At 44.1% G+C, this 12,759-nt stretch overlaps 1 long non-coding RNA gene across 1 annotated transcript; it reads left to right on the top strand.

The window, feature by feature from the left end:
- The first annotated feature begins 283 nt into the window (after positions 1-283).
- Positions 284-12,755, top strand: LOC311135879. Its single transcript, XR_014613817.1, has 3 exons — positions 284-357; positions 9,660-9,743; positions 12,695-12,755. It is a non-coding gene; the product is annotated as an uncharacterized lncRNA (long non-coding RNA).
- The last annotated feature ends 4 nt before the right edge of the window (positions 12,756-12,759 follow it).

Below are 12,759 nucleotides of genomic sequence, written 5' to 3'. Positions count from 1 at the left end.
CCATTGAAGTTTAAATATAAAATTGTAAGGTTTAGGGTAGGGACGTCCCAAGGACACCGGATAGCACTGATCATTTCTTTATACACTTTTATTTGGAGTGTAGAATGATTTGCCGTCTAAATTGAAGACTCAAGAGCGACCCCTGTGTCTTATTGAATGCAAGTGAGGCAACGCAAAGCTTCCGCTTGACGATTACGTCGCCAACTTCCTCGGAACGTATCAGCAGGAGCCATTTTATTCCGCAAATGAAAACTTCGATCTCCTAAAAAAGACACAAGACATTCTCCTCCACATCAATTGCAGTGTGTCGTTGAACCGAATGATAAACGTCTTCATACAGCAAGGCGAAGGAATTGGGTAAGGTCTTTGAACTGGGAAGGGCAGTCTTGTTTTTAACGTACTAGCAGCATGGCTAGCTGAGTAATGTGTGCAGTGGTTGATGCAGTCATGTTATGTGCAGATTACAGCGAGCAAACTAGTTAGCTAGTGTGAGTGGTGACCGCAACACTAGACTATGTTTAACTGATTTAAATTACAAGATGACAGATTGTTCTGTATTTTCTTTCACCACCCCCGTTTCATCGGTTTGCCAGCTATCTTGCCTGTCAGATAACCGCAGACCTGTCAACTGCAGTGACACTGTCTCTGTGTAGTCTAGGCAGCCCATAGTGCATGGGCGCTAGGTCTGCTAGTGTGTGTGATGCTAGTTAGCCTCTCACAAATGAAAACCAATGTATCGCAGTTAACAGTAGTGCCTACTCTCTAATCAGTGAGCCTGCCAGTAACAGCTAGTGAACTGAACTCGATGTTTTAGTTGCGTGTATTGTGTTGTCTCAGAACCAGACATTTCACATTTTTGTTTTAACCCTAAACTGGCACACCTGATTCAATTAGTAAATTCATCATCAAGCCTTTTAGTAAGGGACAGTTTGAAATGTACTGTGTGGGGGGGTCAAATTATATATATTTTTGCTTTGGGGTGGGTTGTGTTTTTTTATTGGGCACAGGGGAGGGTAGTGCCGGTTTACATAAGCCCTTTTGCAGGGTTTTACTACACTGAACAAAAATGTTAACGCAACATGTAAAGTGTTGGTCCAATGTTTTATGAGCTGAAATAAAAGATCCCAGACATTTTCCATATGCACAAAAAGTGTATTTCTCTCAAATATTGTGCACACATTTGTTTACATCCCTGTTAGTGAGGATTTATCCTTTGCCAAGATCAAGAAGTTGATTACACAGCATGATCATTACACAGGTGCACCTTGTTGGGGACACTAAAAGGCCACTTTAAAATGTGCAGTTTTGTCTCACACAATGCCACATACAGTGCATTCGGAAAGTATTCAGACCCCTTGACTTTTTCCACATTTTGTTATGTTACAGCCTTATTCTGAAATGGATTAAATAAGTATTCAGACCCTTTGCTATGATACTCGCAATTGAGCTCAGGTGCATCCTTTTTCCATTTATCATCTTTGAGACGTTTCTACAACTTGATTGGAGTCCACCTGTGGTAAATTCAATTGATTGGACATGATTTGGAAAGGCACACACCTGTCTATATAAGGTCCCACAGTTGACAGTGCATGTCAGAGCAAACACTAAGCCATGAGGTCGAAGGAATTGTCCGTAGAGCTCTGAGACAGGATTGTGTCGAGGCACAGATTTAGGGAAGGGTACCAAAACATTTCTGCAGCATTAAAGGTCCCCAAGAACACAATTACATTTACATTTTAGTCATTTAGCAGACGCTCTTATCCAGAGCGACTTACATAAGCAATTAGGGTTAAGTGCCTTGCTCAAGGGCACATCGACAGATTTTTCACCTAGTCGGTGAAACCAGCGGTCACTGGCACAACGCTCTTAACCACTAAGCTACCTGCCGCCCCAATGTCCTCCATTGTTAAATGGAAGAAGTTTGGAAGCACTAAGACTCTTCCTAGAGCTGGCCGCCCGGCCTAACTGAGCAATCGGGGGAGAAGGGCCTTGGTTTGCCAAAAGGCACCTAAAGGACTCTCAGACCATGAGAAACAAGATTATCTGGTCTGATGAAACCAAGATTGAACTCTTTAGCCTGAATGCCAATCGTCACGTCTGGAGGAAACCTGGCACCATTCCTACGGTGAGCCCTACGTTTTTTCAGCGGCAGGGTCTGGGAGACTAGACAGGATCGAGGGAAAGATGAACGGAGCAAAGTACAGAGAGATCCTTGATGAAAACCTGCTCCAGAGCACTGGACTGTAGGCTATATGTAAAAATGAAAAACCACAAAACACCACAATTCAAGTGTTACAGAATGCACCATCACAAAGAAATGCATTCATATTTTGTTAATGCAGGTCTTTAGAAACAATAAAAAATGAATAAATTGTATTTAAAAAGAACAGAATCATATTTTAAGTTGTATTATGTTACTAGTCTGTGCTTAACCTATGGCTATGCTGCCGCAAGTGCTCACATGTAGAACGCATGGAATAGCGGCTGGAATATTCTACAAAAAAGCGATTTTTGAAATGGGGCCCATGCCTTCATTTAAAGTTGTTTGGCAAATGTATGTGTTTTAGAAACCTTAGAACCTGCTCTTTACGATACGTTATGAAATCAAAACGTCTTACCTGCATGAAGGATGATTTGGAAAAAGTTGCTTTTTGGTAAGCTTCGTTCCCTTTATGAATTACCCACACTGCACTGCAGTCTCTTCATTCACAAGGCAATTGATAATATTGTCACCTATCAGACTATTGTCAATTTAGTCTTGTCTTTAGGCTACATCTGTTATTGTAGACCAATGTGTGAAATTCGTTTTTATATAGTTTAGGTGTAGTTTCGATTGGACATTGTCAGATGGCAGCCAACTGATGAAGGAAGGGCAGGGGGGAAACAATTATATGTCCTCATAACACAAACTCTGTGATATCGAAATTTTAACAACGGCAGTGTGAATGGACTTATTTAGGGAAAGTCAAGACATGACTTTGAAAATGGCAGAGAAATTAAAATGCTACATTCATATGACCTCAATGATGCTCTCTGAGTTTTTAGTTAGTAATCTATGATTACGCTAATCTCTCCTCGTTCATCTTTCAATCACCCACATGGGGTTGTATGCTCCTGACAAACAATGAGTAGATGGGAGAGGTGGGACTTGCATTGTGCCAAGCGTCTCAAATGGAACAAAGTTCTATTTTGGCGCTTAGCTACACAGACGCTCATCCACGTGTGGTTGAAATGATTGAATAACATATGTGTAAATGTAATTTGCAACGCTGGTGCATTCAACGTGGCCGGTGTGGCTATGCAACATGCTAGCTAGGCTTGGGCGGTATCCAGATTGTCATACCGTCCTTCTCTCATCTCGGGATTTACGGTATACCGGCATAGCACAAAAGGGGGCACTAAAAATGCATGTAAAGCCTATTACCAGAATGCTAACAAAATGTGCACAAATTAATAGCGAAATCACATAGACGCTGTTAGCTAAAAAGCGAAAATGAACAAATGAATTGCAAAGACAGACAAATCCAGCTCATAAAGTTATACAAGCATAGCTAGTAGCTACCGAAAAGTCCTTTTCGGTGAGTGTGGGCATTTACAAGCGAACAAGAATTTCTTTGCAAATTAACAAAGTTGTGATGCATGCTTTTCTGAAGGGAGAGCAGCATTTGTACACAGAGCAGAGGGGAGAAGAGTGGAGGAGAAAAAAACGCTAGTAGGAAGCACAAGGAAAAAAATACATATCTGATGACAAACATTTAGTAGTGAATGTTTAACTTCATCACCTCATGTGCGCTGCACAACAGAGACTCGCCGATAGATATAGAACGCTATGGACTCACCAGCTCTCGCTTTCTCCCATTGTGCTATTTACAAACATGTGACTTAATTACTTTTTTATTTTTTTAATAACACTTGACTGGCTCAACTGTTCTGGTGAACTACGGTAAGCTTCATAATGTAAAATAATGTGACAGGTGAAATAAAGCAGATTGCGTTCTTCATCTCCTAACACGTTGCACAAGTTGACTGCAGGTATTAACTTAAGTAGCTACAAATATTCACATTTATTGAAGAACAAAGATAGTTTTGACGGTATTGGAAAAACACCCCTGTATACCGCTCAAGCCTAATGCTAACTAGCAATCATACCACACATAAAGTCATTCAAAGCTGCTCCAATTTTCAATATAACCGGAGAGGCCAGGTGCATCATTATACATGAAAGGACAGTGAAGACATGAGACATGCAGATCAAAAAGCTCCCCTATTGATCTTGTTTTAGGGACAATACAATGATCCTACCTAGACTAGCTTACAACAACACCACATTGCAATGAATAATTGCATTATTGTTTAAGTGAGTACAAAATTCTACTCTAGGCTGTAAACTGCAGTGAAAATGTCATAAAAAAGCCCTAATGATTTAATTTTAAGTATTTCATTCCATTCATTTCAATCAAATCAATCGAATGTATTTATAAAGCCCATTTTACAGCAGCAGATGTCAGAAAGTGTTTATACAGAAACCCAGCTTAAGACCCCAAACAGCAGCAATGCAGATGTAGAAGCACGGTGGAAAAACTCCCTAGAAAGGCAGGAACCTAGGAAGAAACCTAGAGAGGAACCAGGCTCTGAGGAGTGGCCAGTCCTCTTCTGGCTGTGCTGGGTGGAGATTATAAGAGTACATGGCCATTAAGGCCAGATTGTTCTTCAAGATGTTCAAAGGTTCATAGATGACCAGCAGGGTCAAATAATAACCACTGTGGTTATAGAGGGTGCAACAGGTCAGCACAGGGCTGGCTCCAGTCTTTTGGGTCCCTAAGCGAGATACCCATTTTGCCATGGGGTGGAGAGAAAGTTGTTCAGTTTTAAAGAATTTCCTGCAATTCTATACATTTTGGCATGACTTATGCCATGCTAATGATATCTGAGGGACTAACAAAATAAATGGGGGAGGTCAGGGCCCCTGGGCACGTGCCCAGTCGGTATTTGGCCGTGAATACTACAAGTTTAGATAAAAGGGTCTGAATACTTTCCTAATGCACTGTAACTCACTGAGGTCAACTTAGGTCAGTCATAAATGAGTGCGTGGGGATGAGGATAGACAAGGGGATGATAGACAAGGGGATGATAGACAAGGGGATGATAGACAAGGGGATGATAGACAAGGGGATGATAGACAAGGGGATGATAGAGCCAGAGGAAGATACTAGAGCCAGACCCTTGGGAAACCTGTACCACAGAGATAGCCAAGGAAGATACTTGACAGATCAAAGAAGGGAGCGATGAAAGTGGGAGTGAAGTGGTGCTGCCTGCAACACATCAAACAGGTCACTGGATGATGACACACACACACACACACCTGTCATCTGACAACAGTCTTGTTTGAAATAAGATAAGCTAGATTTCAGATTTTGCATAAGACTTCGTCAGAGCCTTATGAAGCTAATATGGTTAGGAAAACAATAGTGAATTGTTTTGAAATACTATGTTGTGATGATAATCTATCTTGCCAAGCTCTTTCTACTTATCACAAATTTGCCAGGTTTTTAAAACTCCTCTCCTCATCCCAGCAATTTGTCTTTAGATTTTGAATGGCCGTTTATCTCATGAACAGACTGGTGTGTTTTATTATGGAGGGAAGCGGTTGCCAGATTTAGATTTCTTTGTCGAGGCAAATCAAAGTTCTGCACCAATCATCCGATTCTAACCGCCACATCAGTAATCTGAACCACCCAGCCCATTTAAATCACCTCATAAACTTTGTCTCAATGAACTGTAACCTGTAGCCCCCACTCTTTCTATTGATAGATGCCATCACCTCTTGAGTTCTGCCTTCTATTTTCTCGGTTATTGTGACGTGGCCTCATGGGTCACAGACGAGGCTAGGTTTGTTTTGACATGGCCTCATGGGTCACAGACGAGGCTAGGTTTGTTTTGACATGGCCTCATGGGTCACAGACGAGGCTAGGTTTGTTTTGACATGGCCTCATGGGTCACAGACGAGGCTAGGTTTGTTTTGACATGGCCTCATGGGTCACAGACGAGGCTAGGTTTGTTTTGACATGGCCTCATGGGTCACAGACGAGGCTAGGTTTGTTTTGACATGGCCTCATGGGTCACAGACGAGGCTAGGTTTGTTTTGACATGGCCTCATGGGTCACAGACGAGGCTAGGTTTGTTGTGACATGGCCTCATGGGTCACAGACGAGGTTTGTTGTGACATGGCCTCATGGGTCACAGACGAGGCTAGGTTTGTTGTGACATGGCCTCATGGGTCACAGACGAGGCTAGGTTTGTTTTGACATGGCCTCATGGGTCACAGACGAGGCTAGGTTTGTTGTGACATGGCCTCATGGGTCACAGACGAGGTTTGTTGTGACATGGCCTCATGGGTCACAAACGAGGCTAGGTTTGTTTTGACATGGCCTCATGGGTCACAGACGAGGCTAGGTTTGTTTTGACATGGCCTCATGGGTCACAGATGAGGCTAGGTTTGTTTTGACATGGCCTCATGGGTCACAGACGAGGCTAGGTTTGTTTTGACATGGCCTCATGGGTCACAGACGAGGTTTGTTTTGACATGGCCTCATGGGTCACAGACGAGGCTAGGTTTGTTGTGACATGGCCTCATGGGTCACAGACGAGGCTAGGTTTGTTGTGCCTGGCTGTCTCTAGTAAATAGAAGTACCACCAACAACAGCCACTTTTTTTTATTATTTTTTTTATCAGCAGCTGCCTGGCAGGAAACAGCCAGTCTGGCCAGCTGGCTGAGGGAGTAGAGCCAAGCCGAGCAGACTGCCACTGTAGTGAACTCTATGACATGAGCCATAATAACGTCAGCTGGCATTGGCCTTATCTCCGGTCGTTTTTGTTGGCCTGTTTTAGTCACAGAGAAGCCAACTGCAGTAGCTGGGATTGGGAATGAGGGTCAATGTCCACAGCACAGCACAATATACTGTGACTGGGCTGTGACTTGCTGCAAAAGGACTGGATATATTTCTGACTGACACTCATCAGGAGGGTGACCAGACCACCTTGACTGAACAGAGAGGAGAGGACTGGGTATTTACCCAGACACCCTGACTGAACGGAGAGGAGAGGAGAGGACTTGGTATTTACCCAGACACCCTGACTGAACAGAGAGGAGAGGATAGGACTGGGTATTTACCCAGGCACCCTGACTGAACAGAGAGGAGAGGACTGGGTATTTACCCAGACACCCTGACTGAACAGAGAGGAGAGGAGAGGACTGGGTATTTACCCAGACACCCTGACTGAACAGAGAGGAGAGGAGAGGACCGGGTATTTACCCAGACACCCTGACTGAACAGAGAGGAGAGGATAGGACTGGGTATTTACCCAGGCACCCTGACTGAACAGGGAGGAGAGGAGAGGACTGGGTATTTACCCAGACACCCTGACTGAACAGAGAGGAGAGGAGAGGACTGGGTATTTACCCAGATACCCTGACTGAACAGAGAGGAGCGGAGAGGAGAGGACTGGGTATTTACCCAGACACCATGACTGAACAGAGAGGAGAGGACTGGGTATTTACCCAGACACCCTGACTGAACAGAGAGGAGAGGAGAGGAGAGGAGAGGACTGGGTATTTACCCAGACACCCTGACTGAACAGAGAGGAGAGGAGAGGAGAGGACTGGGTATTTACCCAGATACCCTGACTGAACAGAGAGGAGCGGAGAGGAGAGGACTGGGTATTTACCCAGACACCATGACTGAACAGAGAGGAGAGGACTGGGTATTTACCCAGACACCCTGACTGAACAGGGAGGAGAGGAGAGGACCGGGTATTTACCCAGATACCCTGACTGAACAGAGAGGAGCGGAGAGGAGAGGAGAGGACCGGGTATTTACCCAGATACCCTGACTGAACAGAGAGGAGCGGAGAGGAGAGGACTGGGTATTTACCCAGACACCCTGATTGAACAGAGAGGAGCGGAGAGGAGAGGACTGGGTATTTACCCAGACACCCTGACTGAACAGAGAGGAGCAGAGAGGAGAGGAGAGGACTGGGTTTTTACCCAGACACCCTGACTGAACAGGGAGGAGAGGACTGGGTATTTACCCAGAAACCATGACTGAACAGAGAGGAGCGGAGAGGAGAGGACTGTGTATTTACCCAGACACCCTGACTGAACAGGGAGGAGAGGAGAGGACTGGGTATTTAGCTATATGTATTTTTAGATACTTGGCTGATCTATGACCACCTCTGTGTAATGAGGAAGGGGCAGTCCCAGACCCTGTGGCGGTGTGTGTTTTGTGTTCTTGACATACAGGCCTGTCATTGTTTCTCTGAATATGCTGGAGAACTATGGTTTTGTTATCTCAGGCTGGAGACATTCTGCTTTTATGCAATATTACAATATATTATGTTAACTGTTAGGCCTTATGTCTCCATCCTGCATCTGTATGCCAATAGTTGGTGATCTGGACCTTGTATTGTTCCTTTACGACTGCTGAGTCACCACAAACCCTATCAGTAGGATACTACTAGGTAGGAGCAGAAGGTAATCAGTCTTACACACCCTCATGCATTATCATGCACCGTACACTTAAACCCTTGTAGACGTTGCACCCAACAACCTTCAGCCTTATGAAAACACAAAACAACAGTATTTTAAAGCTGAATCGTAAACACCAAACACATTTACATACACACTATGCCTATAATCTCCATAGCCATCTACCATTAGGCCTAACTGGGCCCCACCTTGTCCCTTGTGTGGGTTTCCCTTTGATGAACACATGGTACTCAATGCTAATGCCTGTAGCAGAGCAGAGAGCACACACGCAGGGCCTGCCTGACCATCTGGGCCCGGGCTTTGATTCTGCAGGCAGGTAGGAGCACGGTTGACATTTACCACGGTGTCTAGTCATGCATGACGTTTGTTTTCTCTCTCTGTGGGAACCAGGTACTTCCCTCTGTTTTGAATGTGAACAAACCTGTTGACCTCGATCTACAGTGGTCGCTGTGGTCAGTCACCAACTGTGCTCCTGGAGTGCAACAGGTTTTGTGCATGCTCACTGTTTTTGTTCCAGCCCAACACTAAAACACAATACCTTGATGAGTTGAGTCAGGTGTTTTAGCATGACTCGCACACACACCATCTGTCCAGACTTGCGTTGCCATTGTCAACCCAAGACCTGAGGAGAGTGCAGTAGAAGCTCTGTAGCTTAAACGGAGTCCTGCTATGTTTTGTGTCTTGTTTGGTGCTGCCGTCACAGGTTGACCTTCAGTGAAAAGCCCCTTGTGTCTGAGAGCGTGTCCCGCTATCGTCTTTCCTTCTCTCTCTCTCTCTCTCTCACTCTCTCTCTCTCTTCAAACCTCCGGAACATCCCTAATCCCATCGCCACAGAGACCGCAACCTGCTGTTGCTATAGCAACCGTCGCTTGCCGCCGCAGCGCAGTCCCTGTGTTTCTTTGCAGCATCTTCCTTAAGTCTCAATACCTCTGTTTTGGCCCGTATAGCCTACAGTGTGCATGATTTTCTGATTGATACAAATCTTATGAAGGTTTGCGGTCAAGATCTTTGACATATTCAGATTTGCACAGAATGCTTTCTTAGTTCTCATCGAGCGTTAGTTGTAGTTTGTTGCAGAATGTCATTTAAAATGTTCTCTGTCTTCTCTTCCCAGATCGGTCTCCATGGCTTAGTGTGCTGTAGCAGCTGGACCCAGACAGAAGTCCCCTCCTTTCCTCCTTCACCTCTTCTAGCAGTGGTAAGGAATGGCATTATGAGAGAACGTTGCTGCATTGACTATTTTTATTAGCTATTTTAAAATATTGTCAAGACTCCTATTAGGCTATATAAACACCTTTTATCCTGACTGTGTCTGTATAACTGTATTCAGTTGTCTAGCAATAGTAACAGGTAGGCCTTTTAAAGTAAACAACCCATGGTAGAAAATTACCCTACTCCATTCAAATACAGGAGTTGGTTCCGATGATATCAGGCCGAAGTCGGATTTGAATGGCCAACTACTTCAATCTGGAAGATAGGAATCTGGAAGATATGTTTGTTTTCCTCCCCATGTGTTTCATGGACTCATGTTTCTTACTAAAAGAAACAGAAGGAGTTCAGGTGAAATCTAGGAGCTGAATCTGAGACTCAACAGCCAAATATGTATGTCCTCCCTCAAGTTGTGGGCTGCACTCAACATAACAGACACAACTCTCTGTGGAGTAAGTGGTCATGTCATGTGGAGTTAGGGATCATGTCAGCTCTTCATTAAATTGATCTGATTCTACTACAGTCATAACATTGCACCCTCCTCAACGTGACCCTAACATCAGTCTGTCTCCATCCCACCTACACCTGTGACATAACACCTTGAATACCCAGGGCCTCAGGATCGAGTAACATTTCATTTGAACTGAACCGTGTTTTAACTGGCTCCGGTGGTGAGTTCGACTACCTCTTACAGTTTGGCTGAGGAGAGGTGGAAGGCGAGTGCTGCCTGACCAGAATATATGAATGATCTTGTCTGTTGAAGTGCAGTGTGTGTATTAGACGTACTTGTGGGGACACTTTGGGCAGCACATATTATCTAAAACAGGGATGGGCAACTTTGATGGGGGTGGGGTCACTTTGGTGGGGTCACAAACAAATAGAACTCATCATGATGGACCGCAGTGGCTCCACTGACTCTTGTGTGTGGGTGAGACTGCTGGGTCTCTTAGCAACAGTGGCCACTAAGGAGTGGCTGCGTTCAAGTCACTGTACTCTGGAACAATGTTCCCTCAAATTCTGTTGGGTGCACTGAGCAAATTTTAAGTCTTGTGAGCGGAAACTTGAATTTTGTGCAACTTCCGGCGCGCGTTTACAGTGAACACTGAGGCTGTACCCTTACAGTTTTAGACAGTAGCCAATAGGCTATTGTGGCTATTTGAGCATAATGTAGGCCTACCAACAAAACCAATGGAGCAAATCCCATAACATTTTCACATGGAAATAGCTTTTGATTTGTTTGCTATAGCGTACAGTAGCCTATATGTGGTGTTCAATGCAGGCCTACATTGCATGAGACTTTTAAAAACGTTTTTACATTATGAAGGGCTTGACATTAATTCATGATTTTTTACTTGGATTTTTTTACATGTGATATAGGTGACTGTAAATTGCATTGTGTTGTATGCTGTAATATGTAAGTAGTTTATTATTACCATACAGATAATTAGATAATGTAGGCTACCCCTCTGCCTATTGGCTTATTTGCATATTAAAGCCTGTCTCAAAATACAACACCGCCCCTTTAATGAAGAAATTTAGCCTACATGTTTTGTGCTCTTGTAGGAAGCAGTAACTCACCATTGCTGACCTATACTTATCGATAACTGGGCTAATAACTCACTAACTAACAAAGAATATCAACAAATGTGCACAAGTGGCTCTGCGCTCTGAACTGATCTGAAAAGCGCCTTCACTCACGGGTGATTGACCACTGGTGGGCTACTCCTGCCAATAGAATTCTACTCCGTTGCGCTCTGGCTCTGCCTACAACAAAATAACAGACTCAATCTTGCAAAGTTAGATGTATTTTGGTTTGTTGCATTGAAAAGGGGTTGATATAATGTTGATTCGATCACAGAAGAAACGTGGATGTATATAGTGCAAACTAATGGGGCGAATTCTGTGAAGTTCAATCTCTTGTTTGTCTGCGCGGCTTGGCATTTCTTCTGCAGTCCTGGAGGAGGTGCGTCGCCACGCACGCATGCAGCTTAGAGGGAACATTGCTCTGGACCATGATGTTTACTATTGTCCAGCAGATGTAAACAATGAAGTTATTCAATTATTGAAGTGATTGACTGCTAAGGAATGGATATGTTTCTATCCAACAAGCCTCAAGATATTCACAGAAAACCCCAGATATGGTCAGCAGTATGGTGTTGGTTACAGATCATCTTTTAGGTTGTTGTGAAAACAAAAGTTAAGGAATCGATTGTGTGAGTCCATGTATAGTCATGTGTCCTTTAAGTTGGTACATTGGTTGGTATGTTGGTGCTGTTTCTGAGTCCAGAGGCAAGGCAGAGTAAGGACGTTGCTGCATGGTGCCATGCCAATAACAACGTGTCAGGGTTGTTCCACTTGGCTGTAGATGCGGTTTCAAATGGCTGAATAGAGCTGATGGTGGAACCGGAGCCATCCGTCATACACTGGTTATGAGGTTATTAGGAACTATGGTTACCCAACTGTTTGTTTTGTTTTTCTCCCCTAAAGCCTCCCACTGTTTCAAACCACCATCATGACGTGATCGCCAGATTATAAGGCAGTAGGACAACTCTGGACGTGATGCATTCATCCTAGTGACAGCTTCTTTCTTATTATGACTGTTGGTTAAAACAATTATTTTCACTCTCACACACATGCATCAATAGCTCCTAAATGAATAACATGGGTAGAGAGTTCTTCCAGATGGTAGATTCTATATTAGACCTTCCGTACCACCGCGCCCAGTAGGTTGAAGAGTCATGTCATTGATGCCAACCTGGTAATCATGTTGAGTTGAGAAGAACACTGTTATCCCAGGGCATGTTGTAACATTCTTCACTGATTTTTATAATGCAGTAGTAAATGTTGATTCAGCCTTTTTCAACTCGTTCTGTTCTTTGTTTGTGTCTTGTTAAAATGAAAAAAATAAACCTGGATCCTCTTCTCGCTCTTCCCATGCAGAGATCACGTCACATCACCGTGGGACGGTAACCGCCCCTGCTAGACCCCTGACCCCCCCCCCCCCG

The sequence above is a fragment of the Coregonus lavaretus genome, assembly GCF_964263955.1.
Source record: "Coregonus lavaretus genome assembly, chromosome: 1".
NCBI classification, from domain to species: Eukaryota; Metazoa; Chordata; class Actinopteri; order Salmoniformes; family Salmonidae; genus Coregonus; species Coregonus lavaretus.
The sequence above is the reverse complement of the archived record's forward strand: the minus strand, read 5'-3'. Positions and strand labels throughout refer to the sequence as shown.